Raw genomic sequence first — 6,000 nt, forward strand, 5'->3', positions numbered from 1 at the left:
GTACCCCAATTTGTTCACAATCCCCAGTATGACCCCTGGCCAGAATGGAGCAGCTGCAGCCTGCAACATATGTGTGAGTGTGTTCACCTACCTACTACAGACCTACCATATCTCCCAAACACCTAGATCAGGGGATCCACACAACACCCATACATAAAGGGGTGGGGAATGGTCAAGTAACAGGGACATGTGTCACAGTCTTCCCCTACAAACATACACAGCAGACAGACCAGCAGCTGCTGCAGCAGCATGCATATTCTGATGCAAAGGATATATAACACTCACATCTGTCTGTCCCCTTACTGACCTAAACCCACATTGTTGAACAGTAAACTGCCACATACTCAGAAAGTCTGTTCACAATGGCCAAACATAGCATGCCAAACTGTGGACATACCACATAAATCTGGACAGTGGACAGCATGTGTACCTATCATCTGCGATGCTGTAGTCCCCACAACTTGATAATGTACATCTCACAGGCCAGGAAAAGGGCCAAGGCCTACATCCAGGTCTTAAATGTAACACTGTGGTGCCATGTCATTGGCTAATGAAAATGCAACCCAGCTGTTCTGGATGCGATTAGCAAGTGTGAGCCACAAATTGGTGCACAGGCAATTACCTGCTCATGAGCATTACCTACAGAAGGCAAGCTGCTGCCTTTGGTAAATAGGTCTGTGACTTTCTTTACAAAGACAGACTGTGAGAACATAAGCATTATACTACAGGATTTCTGCACAGAAAGGAGAACAGCACTATACCAGGGGTGTAATAGAAGTCCCCATGTAATGGGATGCAGTTGGGAGGATGCAGTTATGGGAAATAGGGATTACAACAGTAGGTATGTAGTACATATCTTGGAATGACGTGTTGCTGTTAGTCAGCTGTCTAGCACCTACAGTCTTCCTTGTCGGCTCTTTCTGGTGTGACATAGATCACAGCTCTGGCTTTCTGAGTGCCTCCAACAATGGTCAGATCATGTACAAATGCTACTGGATTGTGTTGTACAAAATAGTGACACTAAGTAATGATGGATATAGCTGGCATATCACATGATGTACTGTCAGTCAGTCAGCTCCTCAGTCTGTAAATGTCACACAGGCATACTTCAAACATTTTGCAGGTGATCCTGACTTGTCCTGATGCACTCTGGCTAGGTCACTGTGTACTCCACACTCATATCTCATCACTTGAGAGATTTGCCTACATACCTTTTGACAGCAGCAGGACAATAGGTTATAGCCAGTAGTAGTGAGGGGACACAGGTCCAGCCTCAGCGATTGAGTGTACATTATGAGCATACAACGTAAGGGAATAAATACAGTACCAGCTATTAATGTACCATAATTGTTTTCTGAGGGGTCTGGTATGTGACAGCCAGATTCCACACAGTCTGTGAACAACCATTACTTATTGCCCAAGTGTCTGCCAGACATCCACATTTGGTTGGCAGAGGGTCCACATATATCAGGCAGATGTATACATTCTTCAAACATCTGTGTACTGTGGATGTCGGGTACCTACAGGAAGGATACCCTACAGCACATTTGCAGAGTTGTCTGTCATTGGGTCACACACATGTTGCTTGACTGTCCCCATACACTTGTAGTGCCACTCATCTATTTGTCGGATGGTGGCTGTATGACATAGTACTGGGACATCGTCCATAGAGGACACACCACAGTAGACGGCAGTGATGGGTGTGGAGATATAACGACACAGTCCATCACAGCACATAACCAGTATACCTAGGATCATAGGAGGTTACTAGGCTATTGGTCCTAAGGCCCTCATAAGCCATGCACAGAGTTTAGCCCATGTGTATGTAAGTCAGCACCTGATGCCCCAGTCTAACAAGGGCACAGATGGCATCCCAAAGGTGTATGTCCGATGTGCCATACACTTATCTAGGTGATGCTTAAAAAGGGGTAAACAGTTACTCTGTATGATGTGGACAGGGTATCCATTCCACAAGTGGGTGAGTATGTGGAACACACATCTGACCCACCAACAACTCCTGTTGATGTCACAGACCAGATTGAGGGCATGTTTGCGGGTTACTTCCGTGGAGCTTGACTTGTGGATGTGCATCAGTCCCATCAAGGTGGAGTCCGTGATCACCTTGTATGCTACACAGAGGTCACCGCTGAGGAGTCTGCATGAAACCAGGTAGAGGAATAGGGCTTCTATCCTATCTGTGTATGGTAGATGTTTGAGGCCCTGGTATTCCCTGGTGAGGAACCTCTGTGGTCTCTCCAGCTGCTGCATGTGCTTTGCGAGATACATGCCAAATGGGGCATTGTACTCAATAATGGGCCTTATAAGGGAAGAGTACAGGGATGGCATGACCTCCTTTTTCCTGGATGAGATACCCTTATGTATGAGGTGGGCCATGTAGAAAGATTTCTGTGCAATGGAAGCAACATGGTGGTCAAAAGTCAGGTTACTACCAATCTGGGTGCCCAAATCCCTCACAACTGACTGCATGACATTGTTATTAATGTGATGATTTGTGGGGACGTCCCTTTCCCCAAAGGGGATGATGATGCATTTTTTTGTATTCAGCTTGAGGCCATGTTTTTGGCATCAGTCATTTGTTTGGGTGCGACCCTCTTGGAAGATATCCATGTCACTACAAAAATTTATGATAGCACCCAGCTTGCAGTCATCTGCAAACTTGGTTAGCCATAGCCCACTGGTTTTGGCCTGCACCTCAGGAAAGTATATCCCAAGAAATAGAGGCCCCAAGACCGATCCGTGGAGTATGCCACTAGATACAGGTCTACTGCTTGAGGCTTCCCCTATTTTGACTAGGTGGGTTCTATCAGTGACCCAGTTAGCTACCCATTTGGTAACATACAGATTGATGCCTAGTTGAGAGAGTTTATCTATTATGTCTGAGTGGGGAGTAGTGTTGAAGGCTTTGGCCAGGGCAAGGTAGGCAGTGTGCACTGTCTTCCTCTCTTCCATTGCTTTGGTGACTGTCTCAAAAAAGTCAACCAAATTTAACAGACATGGCCTCTCCTTGACAAAACCAAACTGTGTGGGATTGAGTGTTTGGAGGTTGTCAAGGTCCTTGTTAATGAGGTCCATGATAATCCATTCCATGGCCTTACATATCAGGCTATTTAGGCTGATGGGCCTATAATTTCCCGAATCAGTGGATGCTCTGCCTTTGTGTAAAGGGATAACAGTAGCTGTCCTCCAATCAGCTAAGACAAATCCAGTACTCAGGCTTTGGTTGAATAGAACACCTAAAAGTGTCACTGAATCTGTCAGCCAGCAAGTTTGCTATATCTAGAGTATTTGTATATGCGGTGTCCTTGAGCACCAGTTTTGAACACATTTGGGTGCTACCTATGAGATTACAGATGTATGTGAAGAAGGCCTTATGATTTTCTCTAGTAGATGTGGCCAATTTTATTTATTTATTTATTTATTTGCAGTTTGATTACCTGGGAAGTCCACTGGGCTGAAATGACCCATTTTCAGTGGTGGCCCGGGGAGAAAAGCTCCAAGATGCATTATACAATTTAGATACAACTGATAGTTAATATTAAAGATAATATTATGTAGAATAGTTACTCATAAATGCATTCAATATCATGCATAGTTAACAAATTCATTAAGCTTGAAGGTAGGGATCATACAGTTTAATTTGAGGAATACAGATATGTGTTAGGTGTGGAAACAGTTTACATAGAAACCTTTTAAGAAAATGTAAATACGCTTTACATATACACATCAACAGTAGAATGCTATTTACAATATTTACAAGGTTGGGCGGTCCTTGTTTGGACTCAAAGTTTGCTTTGGAGGATTTCACTAGTGCTCTTATTTGCTTGTTTAGGCTAAGGAGAGATTGCTTCCAATTGGGCACCTGCTCCTTCTTGGTCTTGGACAGCAATTTTTTTTCTTTTGTTATAGAGTTTATTTATTGCAGATGTCCACCAAACAGGTTTACTCTTCTTTGCAGAGGATGATTTAGTCCTGTCAGATATTCCTGATTCCATGCATCTATTTCAATGTTCATATAGTAATTTGGTATAGTTCTGGATACTGGTGCCAGTTCCTAGAAGGGGGGGGGGCTGTGAAGCTGTTTATACAATCTCTCAGAAGGTTGTGATCAGCATTGGAGAAGTTTTTTTGTTTGACCCTAGCTAGACAGGGGTCAAGGGAGATGGTGACTGACTTCGAACAGGACCACTTTATGGTCAGATCCTATAAGGGAAGATGAAACTGTAGGGATGCTGCAGTGGTTACTCATGTTAGTTAATACCAAGTCCAAGATATTATCACCTCTTGTGGGGGTATTGACTAGCTATTCCAAAGCACTTGCATTGACAAAATCGAGGAATCTCTGGGCATTTGAGTTCTGGCATGAGTAGATCTTACAGTCTATGTTTGAGTAGTTAAAGTCACCCAGGATCAGGGTAAAGGGTTGAATCTTGATATATCTGAAGAGGTCTAGATAGGCAGTTTGGGAATCTTGAGTCAGATTTGGGGACCAGTAGCTAGCTATGATTTGTATAGGGGTCTTGTCAATGGTTAACTAAACCTGGAGTGCTTCCTGTGAATCATACTGTTTGACCAGTCTGGAGGTGTGTATGTCTTTAATATATATTGAAACTCAACATCCTTTGACTTTACTACCCACAGTGTGGGATCTGAATATATGATAGGATGAGTAACCAGGTATGGCTGGGGTGCTCTCCACAGCTTTGAACCAGGTTTCTGTGACTGCGCAGATATCAGCATTTCCAGGGTTAAGAATGCTTACAATGAGTGCAGTTTCATGTTTAGACTCCTAGCATTTAGCAGCATGACCTTTAATTTGGGTTTTGTTCAAATGTTTATGTTGGTAGTTTTAACCTCATCACTTTTTCTAAAAAAGGCACTATAGGGGAGGCAAGTGCCTTTGCCAGAAGCCTGAAGGTCAAGTGAGACAAATGCAGGCCATCTCTGGAAAAGCATCATGGTCTGTCGATCATATCTTCCCAGTCTGTCAGGTACTGGATCCCCTGTACTGTTGTTGAGAGAAAGCAGTGCGTATGGGATATGGCAGATTCTGGCACCTGATAGACAAGTAACCGTGACCTTCTCCATGTCCAGCCTGGTGAGATGCAACTCTGTGTGTCTCACAATGGAGTCTCCTATGACTAATATGTGTGCTTAGGGGGTTGCCGTTCATGTGGTAAAAAGTGGGGCTGTGTCTTTGCCTAATGGTATGATGATACAGGTTTTTGCATTTAGCTTGAGGCCAGGACCTCGGCATCAGTCCATAGTTGATGTAAGACCATCTTGCAGTATGTTAACATCATTTGGGGAGTCACTGACAGACAGCACCCACCTTACAGTCATCCACAAACTTGCTCAGTACCTACAAATGTAGGTGGTGGTGGGTAGCATTCATGCTACATACATGAAAACCCACCCCTGTAAACAGCACAAATAAAAAAATGAGGGTTATGCTACTCAATGCCAGGAGTTTAAATCTCAAAATGCATGCACTTGAAGCACTCCTCAGTATGGAGAACGTCGACATCTGTGCAGTAACTGAAACCTGGTTCAAGGCTCCACAGAGCACCCCAGCACTACCGGGCTGCAACTCATACCACACATTTTGGCCACAGAACATGGACTGAAACACAAAAGGAGGGAGTGTATCCATATTCATCAAGGATACCTACACCTCCAGGTTAATGGTGCAGCATGATACCTCCGAGATCATCCATGTGCAACTAACATCAGGCAAATCTGCAATGCAAATTGTGGCCTGCTACAGATCACCCTCCATGACCCAGGACCACCACTCCGCCTTTCTGGAGACACTGGAAAACATGAAGGTCCTACCGAACACCCTGATATTGGGTGATGTCAATTACCCTACCGTTAACTGGGAAAACTACTCAAGTACAAACTCCCAGATCCAGCACTTTCTGAAATTTATCAACTCAAATGTCCTGGATCAGCTGGTAAACTCCCCTGCCAGATGTGAAA

Source organism: Protopterus annectens, chromosome 11.part0, assembly GCF_019279795.1.
Source record: "Protopterus annectens isolate FY-2018-M chromosome 11.part0, PAN1.0, whole genome shotgun sequence".
Classification (NCBI taxonomy): Eukaryota; Metazoa; Chordata; order Ceratodontiformes; family Protopteridae; genus Protopterus; species Protopterus annectens.